The sequence below is a fragment of the Bos javanicus genome, chromosome 23, assembly GCF_032452875.1.
Source record: "Bos javanicus breed banteng chromosome 23, ARS-OSU_banteng_1.0, whole genome shotgun sequence".
Classification (NCBI taxonomy): domain Eukaryota; kingdom Metazoa; phylum Chordata; class Mammalia; order Artiodactyla; family Bovidae; genus Bos; species Bos javanicus.
In genome coordinates, this window is record NC_083890.1 from 4,115,245 (window position 1) to 4,135,071 (window position 19,827).

At 41.7% G+C, this 19,827-nt stretch overlaps 1 protein-coding gene across 1 annotated transcript in view; it reads left to right on the forward strand.

Annotated features, from left to right (window-relative positions):
* The first annotated feature begins 357 nt into the window (after positions 1-357).
* COL21A1 (collagen type XXI alpha 1 chain) overlaps positions 358-19,827 on the forward strand; it is a 234,742-nt gene continuing 215,272 nt past the window's right edge. Inside the window, exon 1 of the mRNA XM_061397807.1 lies at positions 358-446. The gene's annotated coding sequence lies outside the window, so the exon portion shown is untranslated. The remainder of the gene's footprint in view (positions 447-19,827) is intronic.

Genomic DNA, 19,827 nt, shown 5'->3' on the forward strand with positions numbered 1-19,827 from the left:
CGCGAGGGATGCGCTCGGGTCGCCTCGCTTCGCCCTGGCGCCTTCCACCTCCGAGCGGCCTTGCCCTGACCTGCTTCCCGGGAATGCCGGGCCCGCCTCTCCCCAGTCCCAGCGGGACGTGAGCTCCCCTGGCTCCTAGCGGGGTTCCCCGGCAGTTCGCACTGGGGATTCGGATCCAAAACCCACCCTCTGGCCTCGGCTCGCGGAAAGGGGGCGGGTGGGGGCGCGAACCTTATCTCGGGCTCCGCCTCCGAGGCCGGGAGCGTCCCGCGCGCTCCGCACCGGCCGCCCGGGGCAGACGGGCTCCGGGCTCCGGGAGGGGAGGGCGGCCGACCCGCTCCGGCCCAGGTGGTGGCAGGGCCGCGGCCGGTCACTTCCAGGACCCCCGGGCCCCCGCGGGGCTCGCCGCTGCCGCGACAGCACCCCTGAGCAGGGACGCGCGCCAGGTAAGGCGGCCCCTTCTCCTCTCCTGTCCCTGCCGTGACGGCGAACCGGGGACCTCCGGCTGGAGCTCCCGCGTCTGCAGGGTGCAGTTTCTTCCCGCGCGTGCGGAGGCAGCGAGTGAACCGGCAGGCAGAGTCGGCACCCAGGATGGAGGCTGGGACCCGGGATCTGTCCCGCAAAGTTCCTGGGTGGTCGCATGATCTCCGTAGCCTCTCTGGACTCTGATTTCTGTTCGGAGCATTCTGGCCTCTGAAAATGGATAGTGCGCGGTGATTTACTCCCCTAAGCTCATCTATCTGGGCCGCGGTCTTTCTAGAAGGGGCTGGTGTCCGCACGTGCGGCGCAGGGAGCGTGATGCCGAGCGCGGGGTGGCTGGCTGTGCGCGGTGCCCGGGAGGTTCTCTGAGACTGCGGCCCCGGAGGCTCACTCAGGGGAGCGTGACAAATCCGGGGCCGGGACAGCACCCAGTCAATTGTATCGGAATCTGTGGGAGTGGGCTACACACTTCCCAGGTGACTGCCAGGTGGTGTGGCTTTGGGAACCAGTGGCTGAGAGCCCTGCTTCTCCAAGGAAGGGGTGTCTCTTGGCAGCAGCAGCAGCCTCCCCTGGGAACTTTCAGAAATGCAAACTCGGGGGCCCCGCTTGGGAGGCGCAGACTATCCGAATCTGAAACTGCGGGGTAGGGACCAGCCCGCTGTGTGTTCCTGGACCCTGCAGGTCAGGCTAGCGCTGGCTCACTGTAGAGGGCTCTGGGTCGGGTTTCAGCGGAGGGAAGGGCAGACGCCTTTGGCTTTCCTTCCAGAGAAGGGAGGAAACAGACCCCTTTTCTGAAAATCTTAGATATTTATCAGTAGGGTTCTACCCATATATATATATATATATATATATATATATATATATATATATATATATATATTTAAATGCCGTGGACTTTGGAGGATTCTGAAAAGGGCGGAGACTTAGCCATCACCTGGAGCGAAGTTTCCTGTAGTAAACATTTTCTATTTTTAAGAGTTGAAAGGAAGCCAAAGAAGACATGCACCTAAGAATCTCCTGGCTGCAATAACACCAACGTTTGGCCCCTGATGGGGCTGCTCCCTATCATCCCTGTCATCAGTACACTTTACAGGACTCATATGAGGTATGAGCAATTGGAGGTTTCAGGGATTCATGCCAGTTCTCCAGAGTGCAAGGAAATTCAGCCTTGCAGGTCTCTGAATTCTCTGAGTGGCTCCTTTTTTTTTTTTTTTTTAAATAGAGATCTGAGATTTCAAAATTTTGGCGAGAAAAATAATTCCAGCTGTTCGTAAGTCATTAGTACAGAAATAGAATGACTTTGCAAATAGGCTTAAATGGATCTGAAAATCTGATGTTGGAAAAAAAGCTAGAAGAGGCGTGACTGTGGTCCTACTACATGTGTGCTGGGGTGAACACTGCTCAGTGTTCTGCGTGGAAAGCAGTTGCTTTCCAAGCTGCTATTGTCAGAGCCAATTTGTGATGAGGTATAGAGACCTTTAAGGGACAGGTTCTAAGCTTGTGTTCAGAGAACTGGGGGGAATACCGGTTGTGGTGAGGACTAGGAGCCTCGATCTGAGGCCCAAGATGCAGGTTCAAGATCTGTTCTTCTGATTCTCTGAGCTCTGGGGCAGGGGTATAACTCTGTGGGCCTCACCTTCCTCATCTGCAGAATGGGCAATGCCATTTTGTTGTCAGAGTTAAAGGAAATAATGCTTCCAGCATAGTCAATGACATGTTTGCTAGTCCAAAATGTACGCACACACACAGACACACACGCCAACTAAAAAGAAAATAAAGACCTAATCCCCAAACACTTTGAATGAAAACTATGTGGAGAACATGGTCACACTTTATATTTACATGAATTTACGAGTCAGCCTCACCCTTAGAATTTACAGTTTTTCCTTCTTACTAGAATCTGAATATATGGACATCCTCTAATTAGCTTCCTAATTTTACTCTATGTTTTATATAGAACTTTCTAGAACAAAATTTTTCTAGTAGATTATCTTCAAGTCAACAGCCTAGTTTTTAATCTACTCACTGTGTATGGTAAAGGATTTTACCATCTGGTGGAATTTATAATCTTCACATTCAAATTTAAACAGCCTTAAATCTGGCTCTCCAGAATATCATTCCTTCTAAAAGACAGTTCAAATGGTAGGCCTGGCATGCTGTGGCTTCCAAGAACATCAGTTTAGAAGTCCTACCTGGTGTTTCCTAGGTTCTTGGGAGAGAAAAATGAAACGTTATGCAGTTACATCAAGGTTTGCTCAAGACAATGTGAGAGAGAGCCAGGTGAGGACACAGCAAGGACAAGCCTCAACTGGCAGAAGGGGCAGGGGAGGCCATTGAACTGTCCTTTTGTTTCTTAGCTGCAATAATTTCACAGTGCTTCAGAACCACATATAGAAGAAGCAACTCCTTTTACAATATTTGATTGGAACTGATCTGGGTGATCCTTTTAGAACCAGAGAGTTCTAGTAAAAAAAAAAAAAAATGGGGATTAATTCCAAGAAATATGCCACTTGATTCTGTACTTTGAAATGCGTCTTGATTCACCTTTAATTTCAGTGATAAATTGACTATTAGATTTCCAACTTAGGATGCAATTTTAGGACTCATCTTCCATCTTTGAATGTAAGAGATTGTACTCTTTCTGTTACCAGTCTTCTGTGACTTCTAGAAGACTAAACATAATACAAGTTTCAGCACATAAACATCTTGGTTACTCCATTCAGGAAATCGGGTCTTCATTAGGATACTTTGGAAGTTACAATGTAATGTCATTAAATTGAATATGATTAGAATTTAATGTTATTAAATTAAATGTAATTGCAACTTAATGTAAGTAGGGTTTTCTTTTTGGCTTACTATGTATGAGATGAGGAGTGGCTCTGGGCATGAAAAGTGAAGATCAGAGGCACTTCTCTTGATGGGGAAAATGAAGGCGTGTGGAAGCAAATTAAAAGGCTCAATAATAAAATTATGTATCCTGGATAATTTAACTCAAGAGCTGAGCATCTGTGATGTTGCAAGTCAACGACAAGATGAAGCAGCCCAGTGAGTGGCCAGTTCGGAAAGATGCTAATGCCCCACGGTGATTTCATGATTCTCCGTTTGCAGGCAAAAGGGCTGGAGCAGAGATAATCATAAAGAAGTGAGCCTAATTGCCTTTATTTTTCATAACTTGGCTCACTTAGAAAGGTTCTGATTGTCTTCATTTCAGTTCACTTATTTTGATGGCCCACTTTGTTCCAAAGTTGACGGTTTTACCATTAAGGCCAACCTGGAAAGTCGTGTGAGCAAAACACATCACAGCAAAGGGATATACGTTTTTATTTTGTATTTATTATTTTTGGATTGTATTTCTCAGCATGCAGTAGTAACTCTTTAGTTTGTTTCATTAGCATTCTTGTGGGAAACAACTTGAAATATTTATTCCTGGCAAGCAATCCAGTCTCATGAAAAGAGAATTGGCTCTGTGGCTGAGCCTTCTCCATCTCACAGTTATGGACACACACTTTTCAGCCACAATGCCAAGCCTTGAGTCCTGACTGTCACTTACCAGTTGTGTAACCTTTCTTTGTTTCTGTTTCCTCCTTAGTAAAATTGGGCTGAATGCATACTAAGTCGCTTCAGCCGTATCTGACTCTTTGTGACCTCATGGACTGTAGCCCCCCAGGCTCCTCTGTCCATGGGATTTCCCAGGCAAGAATACTGGAGTGGGTTGCCATGCCCTTCTCCAGGGGACCTTCCTGACCCAGGGATCAAACCTGTGTCTCTTAAGTCTCCTGCATTGGCAGGTGTTTTTTTTTTTTTTTTTTTTTTTTTACCACTGGCACCACCTGGGAAGCTCTAAAATTGGGGAATAGTACCTACATCAGGGGGATTATCATGAGGAGTAAATGAGTCAACAAACATAAAGTTCTACTAACAGTAAATGCTTAATAAGTATTTCCTATCATTTCTCCTTGGATGTTAATGGTTTAAGCTGATGCTCTCTTTTTCTCTTTTCACCTCTGAAAATTAGATCCTGAAAAGGCAGTGGTAATTCAGGTTATGTCATTTGATGCTTTTTCTGTTTTAGCTAGTAAGAGAATTTGTTTCTGAATAAATGAAGTCCTTCAACTTTCTTGGAAAATAATACAAACTTTCGAACAACGTTCTAAAAGTTGCCAGATGCTGCTAGTGCGGGCCTGAGACCGCACTCGGAGAATGACTGCTTCACCCACTAGTTCCCAGATGCTGTTACTGCGGGCCTGAGACCGCACTCGGAGAATGACTGCTTCACCCACTAGTTCCCAAACTGGACTAAACATTGGAGTCACCTGAGATCAGAGCTGTAGCATGTTGATGCCCAAACTGATTAAAAAGTTAATCAGTTGGGTTAATTTATTATGAAATGTAGTTGTCATGTGCTTTGAAAAAGAGAGGCTGTGTAACATTACACCTTACCTGTCTATATGGAATTCCTGTGCACTCATAGCATTTTTAGGGATATTATAATTTGTCCAGTCGAAATGGGGAAAAAGACTTGGGGACCTCATTCTTGGCTAAAAGCTCAGGAACAGTCAGTGGTGGCACTAGATAACAACAGGCTTCCTGTATTCTGCTCAGTACATTTTTCATTCAACTGCCTTGTCTTCTGAAAAATCAGATAATGTGGTAGAAGCACATAATCCCAGATAAAGTGCCCTGGGAATCCTATGGATCTGCCTGTCTCCCTTGACCCAGTTTGATTTTTGATTTCAGGGTTATTTATTGAAAAGCTTTTCTAAATGAAAATTCACTGACATCACCATAGCTAAGTGTAAGAAAATAAACATATAGCTATCCATTGTGAAAAGGAAGAGTTTTTTTATAGCTAGGTTAAGGATCTAGTTGAGTTTTTCCTTTTTGCCGTTACTTTAGCAGTTTGGCTTTTACTAATGAAAAACTCAGAGGTATCTTTGAGAATTTCAGGAAACATGGACAGTTTCTCAAGTCCAAGTTTGGTGACCGTCTGGGAATCCTGCCAGGTTCTTCTGTTCGATTCACTGTTTAATTTTTGTTTTGACTTGTCTTGTTTTGATATAGGTCAGTGTAGCCACGATCGCAGTGTTATGTTACCCGCTAACTGTTTGTTTTTACAGTTACTGGTGTCAAGAAGAAAAGATTAAGAACTGACACAACTTTCTTTTTAAATTCGAAGTAAAAACTTCTAGTGAAGTCTGAGCTTTATAGGAAGTTCTTCTAAATATATTCTTTGGAAATGTATAGCCTTTTACATTTTTATTATGTAACAGTGGTAAATAAAAACAAACACTCAGAATATATGTTTTACATTTTTATGGCAACTTTCAAATCTATAGGTGATTCAATGAAACAAAGTATTGAATGTTTTATAAATGCTAAACCTTGCTGTATTTCTCTACTGAATTAGGAAGAGGCAGTTTGATTCCAACTCAAGGGGCTGTCTAGGCACTCACCAGTACCCAGAATTAGATACAATATTAAAGATAAGGAAAGGAGGAACATTCTTTGTAAGTGTTCAGCCAATAATTACACTGTGGTGAAGTGCCTGTCCAGCTTAACTGTCCTCTGGGATTCAGAAAAGTTACTTTGTTCAGTTTAGTAAGTCTATTGAGAGCCAATTGGCAGTTTTCTTTTTTCAAATGGAAAGCTCCTTTTAATTTATTATGTAAAAATAGCACTTTGTACCTATTTTTAAGTGAAAAAGTGTATAAGGCAAAAATAGTTTTGATTTAAATTTATGAAAATCAACAAGTGTGGCATGATGTGTCACTGTTTCTTTTCAAACCATTTTGATTCTCATTTAACATAATGTCTTGAATTAATCTTTAGAAAGGGCTGAATATGATTTTTTAAAAAAATATTGAAATATAGTTGATTTCCAATATTATGTTAGTTCTAGGCATACAGCACAATATTCAGTTATGCATATATATAAAATATATAGATATATGTGTATATATAGGTATATATTGGAGAAGGCTATGGCACCCCACTCCAGTACTCTTGCCTGGAAAACCCATGGACGGAGGAGCCTGGTGGGCTGCAGTCCATGGGGTCACTGAGAGTCGGACACGACTGAGCAACTTCCCTTTCACTTTTCACTTGCATGCATTGGAGAAGGAAATGGCAACCTACTCCAGTGTTCTTTCCTGGAGAATCCCAGGGACAGGGGAGCCTGGTGGGCTGCCGTCTATGGAGTCACACAGAGTCGGACACGACTGAAGCAACTTAGCAACAACAGGTATATATGTTCTTTTATAGGTTATTACAAGATACTGAGTATAGTTCTCTGTGCTGTGCAGTAAGTCCTTGTTGTTTCCTATTTTATGTATAGTCGTGTATAGCTGTCAATACCAAACTCCTAATTTATCCCTCCCCCCTTTTCCCCTTTGGTAGTGGTACGTATGGTTTTTGTTTCTGTGGGCCTATTTCTGTTTTGTAAATAGGTTCAATTGTGAGATGATTTTAGAGTCCACATATAAGTGGTATCATATGGTCTTTGTCTTTCTCTGCCTGACTTACTTCACTTCGTACATGATCTCTAGGTCTATCCACGTTGCTGCATGTGGCAGTATTTCATTCTTTCTTATGGCTGAGTACTATTCCATTGTGTATGTGGACCATATCTTTATTCATTGACAGTTCACAGCAGCACTATATACAGTAACCAAGACATGGAAGCAACCTGTGTCCATTAGAAGATGAATTTGATTTGAATTTATATTATGGCAAGAAGTGGAGAAGTTACACCAGAGGGAGGCACTGTGGAGAAGAGAAAAACCCAAGGTCCTGAGAATGCGGCTGACTCCTCCACTTCTCTGTAGAAGCTTCCCTTTTCCTTCTGGCAGTGCCTGTCCATCCTTTCGGAGTTCTTTTTCTTTTCTTTTCTTTCCCTGTTGAAATCACTTGTTAGCCAGCACTTCTGGACTAAGGTTTGAAATGAGAGAGAGTGAAGGATGCTTCCTGAGGAGCAGGGATGCCAAGGTAGCTGTCTTAGGTAGAGTGGTTCATACATTTCCTACTTAAGTCCCTTCGGAGTGAGGAGGAAGCAGGGATGAAAAGAAAACGTGGGATTCAGAACTCTTGATGGGATATGGAGGCGCGTGGAACCTTATTCAAACCTTATCCTGTATAAGTTAGTGCAGCAAGTTTGTCAGTGTGGGATGTGACCTACAATCTAAGTTATATGTTGTTTTCATTCTGCCAGTTGAATAAGAGTAACAGTATTTGTACACGAAGTACTGAATAAATAGACATACATTATTTCCAAGAAGGCTATGGACCAGGAAATGGGAAACCTGGTTTCTCATCCCAGTCTACCACTAACTTACTAAATCGGTTGCTTATCAGAAAAGCCTGTAGTAAAACAGACTTGGTAGGCGTGATTGTAAAGTCTTCTTTCATTTTCTTTTTCTTGGTGAAAAGCACCATTTGAGACCATCATGGATCACGTGAAGAGTTGTAGCTTAGACCATCTGTGTTCAGAGGTGAAGTCAGTTTGAGTAAAACCCTTTAGGAAGTTAGTCTCTAGAGAAATGTAGCATTCATTCCAAAAATTCCTATAACAATATTCTTGAATGTTCACTGAAGATGGATGTTACTGTGCGTGGGAAATAATGAGATAGCAGATCTTTGTATTTCAAGAAAATTGTATTTTCCTTTTCATGATGGCTAAACAAACTTTTTTGGCCTCCATATGGGAATTATATAAAACATATTCACTGGTCTTTTCAACACTTGGAAAAAAATTCTTATTCTTAAGTATGGGTTTATAAATGAAATCATGTTTATATGAGTAATCATATTGTAGTTTTGAGCTCAAAATTGTTTCCCAAAATGTTAACAGTTGCATTTTGACGGTAGTATGATAGATATTTTCTTTCCTGCTTTTCTTTGTTTCCTCTATTTTTTAATACACATGTATTACCTTTATAATGAAAAAGTAAATACATAACTACATGCTTTTAGAGGAAGCATATGAAATGGTAATTTTGAATACTAATACAAATGTATTAGTGATATAGATACAAATGTATTAGAGAGATAATGATGTTACAATGTGATTCATTTACATTCCTGTAATTCACAAAGCACTTGTATGAGATGTACTTTGAAATACCAGACACACTAATAAGAGATAGGAAAATCTGGTGAAAATGATAGGCGTGATTTTTATTAAAAGCAGAGCATCACTTTCTTACTCCTAGTGAGTGCCAAAAGAATATTATGTATTCTAATCCTGTAAAGCCATCGAGGATTATAGCTAAGATCGGGGTTGGGGGGGTATGTAGTCGTAGCCCTGCCACTTAGCACCTGTGTGACCTTGTTCATGGTTCTTAACCTTTTAAAGCTTAATTTTCCCATTTGTCAAGAGAGGATCAAAGGACCTACTTCATGCTGTGGTCAAGAGTGTTCAGTGGAATAATACACACAAACTCTTAAACATAGTGCCTGGCAGGGAAAGGTACTCAAATTAGTTATTACCACAAGTGAATATTCTTCCTACTTCTGATCTTGTTCACACGTCTGATTTGGGTATCTACCTTGTGGAAAGCTTGCTGCTGCTTTAGATGAGGTATCCTCCAGGCAGCCGGGGTCATGGCGGACAGGTGACTCCAGACTTTCACCCTTCTCCATGTTGTGCTGGGGATGCAGGGAGCATGTCTCCCAAAGCTAGCAGTGCTCTAGGGGTGCCAACAGAGGCTTTGCAGAGCAACTCCTGTGACTCTAAGTACTTATTATGGAGTCTGGGAGGCCAGCATCCTTTGCCATATGGCACAATCCCCAGTGGTTGTTGGGTGGAGTTGGAAGTGTCCTTAGGACCGACTTGCAGCTGCAGATGGTTTGTTATGAGCTCCTCCTGCTGCTGCTAAGTCACTTCAGTCGTGTCCGACTCTGTGCGACCCCATAGACGGCAGCCCACCAGGCTCCCCCATCCCTGGGATTCTCCAGGCAAGAACACTGGAGTGGGTTGCCATTTCCTTCTATGAGCTCCTAGATTTTAGCAATTGTAGAGGTTTCGTTGGTCAGGGTCCTGGATAGTCCATCTTATGCATGCATGTGTGAAGTCACTAGAGTCATATCTGACTCTCTGCAACTCTGTGGACTATAACCTGCCAGGCTCCTTTGTCCATGGGATTCTCCAGACAAGAATACTGGAGTTGGGTTGCCATGCCCTGCTCCAGGGAATCTTCCCAACCGAGGGATCAAGCCTGCATCTCTTATGTCTCCTGCGTTGGTAGGTGGGATTTTTTACAACTAGTCGGACACGACTGAGTGACTTCACTTTCACTTTTCACTTTCATGCATTGGAGAAGGAAATGGCAACCCACTCCAGTGTTCTTGCCTGGAGAATCCCAGGGACAGGGGAGCCTGGTGGGCTTCCGTCTAGGGGGTCGCACAGAGTCGGACACAACTGAAGCGATTTAACAGCAGCAGCAGCAGCAGCGCCACCTGGGAAGCTTGACTCCCTCTTGTTTTCCTCTGTGAAAATTAGAAAATTGCTTTGTTTCCCTGAGAAGGCAATGGCACTCCACTCCAGTACTCTTGCCTGGAAAATCCCATGGATGGAGGAGCCTGGTAGGCTGCAGTCCATGGGGTTGCTAAGAGTCAGACATGACTGAGCAACTTCACTTTCACTTTTCACTTTCATGCATTGGAGAAGGAAATGGCAACCCACTCCAGTGTTCTTGCCTGGAGAATCCCAGGGACGGGAGAGCCTGGTGGGCTTCCGTCTATGGGGTTGCACAGAGTCGGACACGACTGAAGTGACTTAGCAGCAGCAGCAGCTTTGTTTCCAGGCAGATGCAGCTCTGGGTTTCAGTATCCATTTGCCTCCTCAACTAGAGACCTTTGTGTGGCCATAGCACAGAATTTTATGTATTTGTATAGGATACGTGTTAATTCATCGACTAGGCAAATATTTTTCCAGCTGTTTCCATAGATTAATTCCAGATCCTAGAGATGCAGCAAAAATGAGACACGATCCCTGTCCTCCAGGACTCGCAATCTCTTTGCAAATTTCACTGTGTCTGCTTTGTCTATCAGGGTTGGTATCATATCACGGAACTTTTAACCCTAGTACATTGCTGCTCTCGGTAGAGTGCTTCAAAGAGGATGTCATGGTTGATTTCATATGTTAATTGCTCCCATACCCACTAATCTGAAGGTTTATTATTGGGGGTCCCTGGTTGGGTCTATGCTCTTCTCAAAACTGTGGTGAACTCTATATGTATAATGTATATCAGTAAATTTCTACAAAGTGTTTAGACTAGGCACATAGTCTACCAATCCAAAAACTAAACAAAAACCCATGATGAATTGAATTGAAATGATCATGGCTTAAAATAGAAGGAAGTTATGGAGACGCTGGGAAAATCAGAATCAATTATTTTTAGACTACACATGTCAGAGCCCTGAAAAAAAATGTAAATATTTTTGAGCTCTGATTCATTCTCAATTAGTTAATTAAGTGAATGTCTGGCCAGTTACCAATATAGGATAGTGAGAGCCATTTGTGCATCTGTATTTCCTTAACTGTGCCTCGAAATATTTTTAATTTTTAGCTGGATAGTGTAATTTCACATTGGACACTTTTCGGCCAGACCTATTACATCATTAAATGCTAAGCTTGAGTAGTGCAATGAGTTTGTGTGTTTTAAATGTTTCTACATCATCTTGGATAAGGCTGCCAAGTTGAATTTCATATCTCCTATCTAGAAACCTGCCATGTTATCCATACTTGAGCCTAAAACAGTTTAAGTAAGACTAGTGAAGCCATTATAATTTCATATTTTCAAACTTGATTTGAATACTAATGACTTTAAGAATAAATGTGTGCATGTTTTCCACTTCATTCCATCTTCAGCTTTTCTGCAAAGATGAGCATGTATCATAAAGATAGCTGCAAGAAGAGCCTCTTTCCCCTTCCTCTCTATAGTTGTTTTCATGTTGCCAATCCTTAAGCAAGGCCAATCTATTTCTCAAGACAGTGTCCTCAAGGAATCCGATTATTACAGGGTTGCCATCTTCTCAAATGCAGGCAAGAAGAATCCTAGCCCTGCTCCTCCAGAGGGTAAGACACTGCTACTTTTACTGTTCAGTTCAGTCACTCAGTCGTGTCTGACTCTTTTTGACTCCATGGATTGCAGCACACCAGGCTTCCCTGTCCATCATGAACTCCCGGAGCTTACTCAAATTCATGTCCATCAAGTCAGTGATGCCATCCAACCATCTCATCCTCTGTCATCCCCTTTTCCTCCTGCCTTCAATCTTTCCCAGCATCAGGGTCTTTTCCACTGAGTCAGTTCTTCACATCAGGTGGCCAAAGTATTGGAGTTTCAGTTTCAGCATCAGTCCTTCCAATGAATATTCAGGACTGATTTTCTTTAGGATGGACTGGTTGGATTTCCTTGCAGTCCAAGGGATTCTCAAGAGTCTTCTCCAACACAGTTCAAAAGCAACAATTCTTCAGCTCTCAGCTTTTGTTATAGTTCAACTCATATCCATACATCAGTTCAGTTCAGTTGCTCAGTTGTGTCCAACTCTTTGCAACCGCATGGACTGTAGCACACCAGGCCTCCCTGTCCATCACCAACTCCTGGAGTTTACTCAGACTCATGTTCATTGAGTTGGTGATGTCATCCAACCATCTCATCCACTTTCATCCCCTTCTCCTCCCACCTTCAATCTTTCCCAGCACCAATGAGTCAGTTCTTCACGTCAGGTGGCCAAAGTATTGGAGTTTCAGCTTCAGCATCAGTCTTTCCAATGAATATTCAGGACTGATTTCCTTTAGGATGGACTGGTTGGATCTCTTTGCAAGATCCAAGGGACTTGCAAGAGTCTTTTCCAACACCACACTTCAAAAGCATCAATTCTTTGGCACTCAGCTTTCTTTATAGTCCAGCTCTCACATCCATACATGACTACTGGAAAAATCATAGCTTTGACTAGATGGACCTTTGTTTGCAGAGTAATGTCTCTGCTTTTTAATATGCTGTCTAGGTTGGTCATAGATTTTCTTCCAAGAAGCAAGCATCTTTTAATTTCATGGCTGCAATCACCATCTGCAGTGATTTTGGAGCCCTAAAAAATAAAGTCAGCCACTGTTTCCACTGCTTCCCCATCTATTTCCCATAGTGATGGGACCAGATGCCATGATCTTAGTTTTCTGAATGTTGAGTCTTAAGCCAGCTTTTTCACTCTCCTCTTTCCCTTTCATCAAGAGGTTCTTTAGTTCCTCTTCACTTTCTGCCATAAGGGTGGTGTCATTGGCATATCTGAGGTTATTGATATCTCTCCCAGCAATCTTGATTCCAGCTTGTGTTTCATCCAGCCTGGCATTTCTCATGATGTATTCTGCATGTAAGTTAAATAAGCAGGGTGACAATATACAGTCTTGATGTACTCCTTTCCCTATTTGGAACCAGTCTGTTGTTCCATGTCCAGTTCTAACTGTTGCTTCTTGACCTGCATACAGATTTCTCAGAAGGCAGGTCAGGTGGCCTGGTATTCCCATCTCTTGAAGAATTTTCCACAGTTTGTTGTGATGCACACAGTCAAAGGCTTTGGTGTAATCAATAAAGTCTACTTTTACTGTAGACAATTTCAAATTTTGACTTTTTTCCTTTAAAATCTTTCTCCTGGGATTTGTTTTCTGAGAGCCATTTCTTCACGTGTGCTAACAGGGAAAGAAAGAAGGCATATTTTATTATCTGCAAAAGCTGCAAGAATGGGTTCTCTTTCTGTGACCATTGTCCTCATTGGGGAGTTGCCTGTGTGCTCAGAGTCATTTTGTCTGACTCTTTGTGACCCCACGGACTGTAGCCCATGGACTGTAGCCCACCAGACTCCTCTGTCCAAGGAGTCTTCTAGGCAAGAATACTGGAGTGGGTTGCCATTTCCCACTCCAGGGGATCTTCCTTACCCAGGGATTGAACCCTGTGTCTCTGGCATTGGCAGGCAGATTCTTTATCACTGTGCCATCTGGGAAGCCCCCATTAGGGAGTTGGGAAGTTTTAAATGCAAAACAAGGAATTTTGATATATCAAAAGGGCAGAGAGGAGACAAATGCTCCCAAGAAAGCTTTATTGTCTTTCTTCCTGTTCACAAAAAGGAGCTACTGATAATTGTAAAAATGTTGATTCTGTGCTGTGGGCGGGGGGTTGGGTGGGTGGTGATGAGTCAGCAAGCTCCCTGGCTCCCTGGGTACCTAGTAGACTGAGGTTCCTTATGGTATGATTGGGAGGTGAACTACTTCAAATATAAGTTTGGAAGCAAAGTAAGACTCCAGATGGTTTAATGCTGGAGGTCGGTGCCGGGGAAGATTTGGTCTGTGTCATACTTTGCTTCATGGAGGAGGTGTGGCATGAGCCTGCTTCTTGAAGCATGGTTCAGTTTAGACACACACAATAGTCAACATAAATCACAGGGCTGGAAATTACCTTACAAGTAATTGTCATTTGTGATACAAATGTTGTTTATACGAATGACGCTTGATGCCTTAATCTCTCCCAATAGCATAACTAATGAGCAGATGATCTGCTGCCAGATACCGTTAAGGATGGGAAACTTTCAGCTTTAAACATCCTTATTTACTAAAAATTATTTTCTTAGGTTAAACTGAAAAATTCCTCCTTGGGGTGTCCATGCACTGGTCCTAATTCTGTACTCTAGGAGTAACAGGGACAAAAAAAATCTCTTCCACTTCAAATCCAGTCTTGCCAGGATTTGAAGACAAGTGGAACATGGTATTCTAAAACTGCTTCTTTCTTTCTTTCTTTGTCTTTTGCATGGTTTACAGTTACATCTACAGCCTAGTCAACCTTCCCTGGACATGCTGAGTATTGATTCTTTCTGATCATTGGTTGCTAAATAGAAAGGGTGTAGCCCTGCTCTTTTCTCTCTGTGGCCCAAGAGCAAACTAATTTTTGGCAGCTAGCTCACACAAATGACTTCAGTTTGCCATTAGCTAAGGCCTTTTTGTCTGCTCAATCCTCCTGCTGTTAGGCCAACAGATTCCTTTTAAGAATTCTACAATCCAAATTTTGGATCCCAGGGTTTTTGTGTATTTCTTTTGAATTTTGTCTTATTGTGATTGGTTTATGATTTATCCAGGTGAGATCTTATCCACAGGCTTCCATTCAATCAGTTAGAAATCTTTTTTAGCTTTTCTTTATCTAGAAACTTGATTTGCATGTCATCGTTTTCCTCACTCAAATTATGGATAACCAATGAACTTGGCAGGACACATGACAGAATTCTAAAATATCTTGCCAGCAACCTCTTGCCAGGTTGGCAACCACTGTTACTCACCATGGGGGAGCCATTTGATCAGTTTTATATCCAGACTACATTTATCTGCTCTCATTTTTGAAGTGTCATAAGTACAGTCTTCTCATGATATCAGCCTTGCGCGTGTGTGTGCTAAGTCGGTTCATTCGTGTCTGACTCTTTGTGACCCTGTGGACCATAGTCCATAGGCTCTTCTGTCCATGGGATTCTCCAGACAAGAGTACTGGAACGGGTTGCCATACCCTCCTCCAGGGGATCTTCCTGACTAGTGATTGAACCCGCGTCTCTTATGTCTCCTGGATTGGTAGGAGGATTCTTTACCACTAGTGCCACAGAGGAAGCCCAATCCTATCAAAAAAGTATAGGTCAGACTGTACAGCACAGGGGACTCTACTCAATATTCTGTAATAACCTGTATGGGAAAAGTATCTGTTAAAGAATGAATATGTGTATATATATGATTGAATCACCATGCTGTACATCTGAAAGTAACAGCACTGTAAATCAACTATACACCAATACCACTTCTTAAAAAAGTGAAAAAACTGCAGGTCAGTTTACTGTGATTTATTCTTGGTACTAGAAAACATCGTGTAATGCTCAGGACATATTCCTTTTGTAAGGTTTGTGAGTGCTTGCAAAAAGGAGTGACGTTTAGAATGTTTAACAACCAGAAAAGCGAGGGCACCAGCCTTGCAGCTCGGGCACAGGACAGTCAGAGGAGATGTCAGGGCAGCCAGCTGACAGCTGATCTAATCCCTCAGCCTTTTGGGTTTCCCAGAAGCCCACATGCTCTTGATCTTTAGTGGTATTTCTTTTCTCCTTTCTGTAAGTTTCTGCTGTTTATTACTTGGACTTTGAGCACTGGTCTGTATTTCACAAATGAAGATATATTGTGAAACAGACTTAAAACTGGGAATGGGTGTGATTTGTTTAAGGGCTTGATGGAAAGGGAGGGTTTATTGAAGGGAGAGCTGGAAATATTTCCAAATATGGGACCTGGAGCCCTTCTGTAGAAATGGTCACTGAAGCAGAGACGGTGGTGGTGTTTCCGGCTGAGCACAAATCTGTCAATCACAAGCTACCCAGAAAAAGTCTAGAAGATAAAGGCCAATCAGGACAGATGCTATCTTTTGAGAAATAGTGAAGAAATGTTGCCAAGGGCACTGTGAAAGGATTGATTATCTCAAGGAAGGGTAACTCTCACGGAGGGTATGATCTTAAGCAAAGGGAGATAAAGGAGCAGGGTATGGGTGTGGGTGAGAGGAGGCATTTCTTTGGAACCTGAGGAGGTCATTAATGCTGAGGTGAGCGTTTCCACAATGGTGAGTATGTACATATAACTTTATTGACTTTTAGAGAAAATGAATGATGAACATTTGATGCTGTAAGATGAGTATAATAATTACTTGGGATGTATGGTCAATAGAAAACAGTAGGGAAAAACCTAGAGTGGGCAGATTTAAGCAGAGAAACATAAACTTTCTGCCTTCCTGGTTAATGGTGTTGTATTGTTCAGTGGCTAAGTTGTGTCCTTCTCTTCATGGCGCCATGGTTTGCAGCACACCAGCTTTCCCTGCCCTTCACTATCTCCCAGAGCTTGCTCAAACTCATGTCCTTTGATGCCATCCAACCATCTCATCCCCTGTCACACCTTTCTCCTCCTGACCTCAATCTTTCCCAGCATCAGGATCTTTTCTACTAAGTCGGCTCTTTGCACCAGGTGGCCAAAGTATTGGTGCTTCAGATTCAGCATCAATCCTTCCAATGAATATTCAGGGTTGATTTTCTTTAGGATTGACTGGTTTGATCTCCTTACTGTTCAAGGGATGCTCAAGAGTTTTCTCCAGCACCACAGTTCAAAAGCATCAATTCTTTAGTGCTCAGCTTTCTTTATGGTCCAACTCTCACACCCAAATGTGACTACTGGATGGACTGTTATTGACAAAGTGATGTCTTTGCTTTTTAATATGCTGTCTAGGTTGGTCATAGCTTTTCTTCTAAGGAGCAAGCATCTTTTAATTTCATGGCGGCAGTCACCATCCGCAGTGATTTTGGAGCCCAATAAAAGAAAATCTGTCACTGTTTCCATTTTTTCCCCATCTATTTGCCATGAATTGATGAGATTGGTTGCCATGATATTAGTTTTTTGATTGTTGAGTTTCAAGCCAGCTTTTTCATTCTTTTCACCCTCATCAAGAAGCTCTGTTGTTTCAATGCCATTCTCCCAAAACATCCCACCCTCTCCCTCTCCCACAGAGTCCAAAAGACTGTTCTATACATCTGTGTCTCTTTTGCTGTCTGGTATGGGGAAGGAGGTGGGAGGGGGGTTCAGGGTGGGGAATACATGTACACCCATGGCAGATTCATGTTGATGTATGGCAAAACCAATGCAATATTGTAAAGTAATTAGCCTCCAATTCAAATAAATAAATTTAAATTAAAAAAAAAGAAGCTCTGTTTCCTCTTTGCTTTCTGCCATTAGACTGTTATCATCTACATATCTGAGGTTGCTGATATTTCTGCTGGCAATTTTGATTCCAGCTCATGAGTTATCCAGCCCAGCATTTTGCATGATGTACTCTGTATAGAGGAAAGGGAAATAGCAGTCCACTCCAGTATTCTTGCCTGGAAAATCCCATGGACAGAGTAACCTGCTGGGCTACAGTCCATGGGGTGCAAAGAATTGAACATGACTGAGCACGTGCGTGTACACACACACACACACACGTACACAGTGTATAGAAGTTGAATAAGCAGGGTGACAATATACAGCCTTGACGTACTCCTTTCCTAATTTTGAACCAGTCCATTGTTCCACGTCTGGTTCTAACTGTTGCTTCTTGACCTGCATACAGGGTTCTCAGGAGACAGGTAAGGTGTCTGGTATTCCTATCTCTTTAAGAATTTCCCAGTATTTTGTGATCCACACTGTCAAAGGCTTTAGTGTAGTCTATGAAGCCGAAATAGATGTTTTGTTTTGTTTTTCCTGGAATTCCTTTGCTTTTTCTATGATCCAATATATGTTGGCAATTTTACCTCTGGTTTCTCTGCCTTTTCTAAATCCAGCTTGTACATCTGGAAGTTCTCAGTTCACATACTGCTGAAGCCTAACTTGAAGGATTTTGAGCATCACCTTGCTAGCATGTGAAATGAGCGTAATTATATGCTAGTTTCAACATTCTTTGGAATTGCTCTTCTTTGGGATTGGAATGAAAACTGACCTTTTCCAGTCCTGTGGCCACTGCTGAGTTTTCCAGATATGCTGACATATTGAGTGTAGCACTGGTTAATATTGCAGTTTCGTTATTATGAAATATTCCTTCATTACAGAGAATAATTAGTATATCAGTGTGAATGCACATTTCTGCCTTAAGTATTGTGCCATACCTTGCTTGGAAGACCCTTACAGCTCTGTTATTCCAGTGGTGATTTATTTGCAGACTATCCTCTAAGCAAAAGTACAAAGATTTGTGTCCCTCTGATTTTAGAAATATTCAGTCCTGCTGGCTATTTCTGAATCTGTGAAGGGAAGGAATATTGAACAGAAGGAAGAGGGAGGGTAGGTGTGAAGACGCATTGTGGAAAGTGTTCTGGGGACCATTGTGAGTCCCAAATATGGCCTTCCAGAAGGTTCTAGGCTATCATTTCACCTCACTTTAATTCCTAAACTGCAAAAGGGAAAGGGGGTGGGGAGACAGAGACCTTAGGAGGTTGGTTACAGATATAATATATAGAATATTATGTCTATTCTATATATAATAGAATAGATAACCAACAAGGAGCTGACTATAGATCATATCTGGTTATAGATATATAGAATATTATATCTATTTTATATATAACAGAATAGATAACCAACAAGAAGCTTTGTGAACTATACTCAACATTTTGTAATACCTATAAAGGAAGAGAATCTAAAGTTATATATATAATACTGAATGTGCTGTACACCTGAAACTAACATATCAACTATACTTTAATTAAAAATATTAAAAAAAAATACCTGAGTTAGGGAGCTCTTCTTCCCTAATGTTTGCCTTGTGTTTATTTTACAGAGTTAGCATTCTTACTAAAAGAAATACTGAGAGGGAAGACAAATGTTTGCAACACATTAATCAGGTTATTTTTGACTCATTCATAGAGATGATTTAATGGGGGAGAGCAGAGTCTGGTGTTAGCTATGGATTGGTTGGTGTGCATGTTGTGGTTCTAAGATCCTTAGAAGTGTCAGTGTTGAGAGGGACTATATCAGCCAGTTCCCCTGTCACCAGCATCCATTTCCCTTTCTGTCTGATGGTCTGAAGGTCTGAGAGTCTGAGGTTCAGATGGTTGGTGGATCTATCAGTTGGGTTATCATTGCCTTCATTTCTTGCCTCTTTTTCTTTCTTTCATTTTAGAAAAAGTATCTCTAGAATGGTTTATTATTCTGTTATTTGTATAAGTAAGACATAGAAAATATCCTAAATATTCAGTATTAGAGACAAGGTTGATATTTGCATTGATTATGCAATGGCATTAAAAATGGTGTTTAACAGCAAATGTGTCTTTAGATATAAGTAGAATATAGTAAACAAATTTATATATATAAATGTTCATGTCAAAATATTCAAAGCAAAAAGGATACAGTTTTAAATCTTATTGCTTAGGAAATGAGTATTTTATAAATACGGTATATTCCCTTCTTGGCCCTGTTTAATCATTTTTTGCCTTCTATTTTATGTGGTATGCCTATTTTGTTTTATTAGCATTTTCCTAGTGAATTATTTCTCTGACTGCTTGTTTTCAACACTTGCTGTCACTGAATTTTAGGTTGATTTCTTGTAAGTAGCATATAGGTGGACTTTAAAAAAAAACATCTAAAATATTTCTCAATTCTAAATAGTCAAATTTAACTTGTTAAATTTTACTATGATTGCTAATATGTTTTAATTATTTCTTTGCATCTTTATCTTTCTATGTATCTTGTTTTCTTATTCTTTATTATAATTGTTACTTTTAGTTTTTCCATCTTTGTTTGGAATTAATTAAGTTTGCTTCATTTTCTCCCCC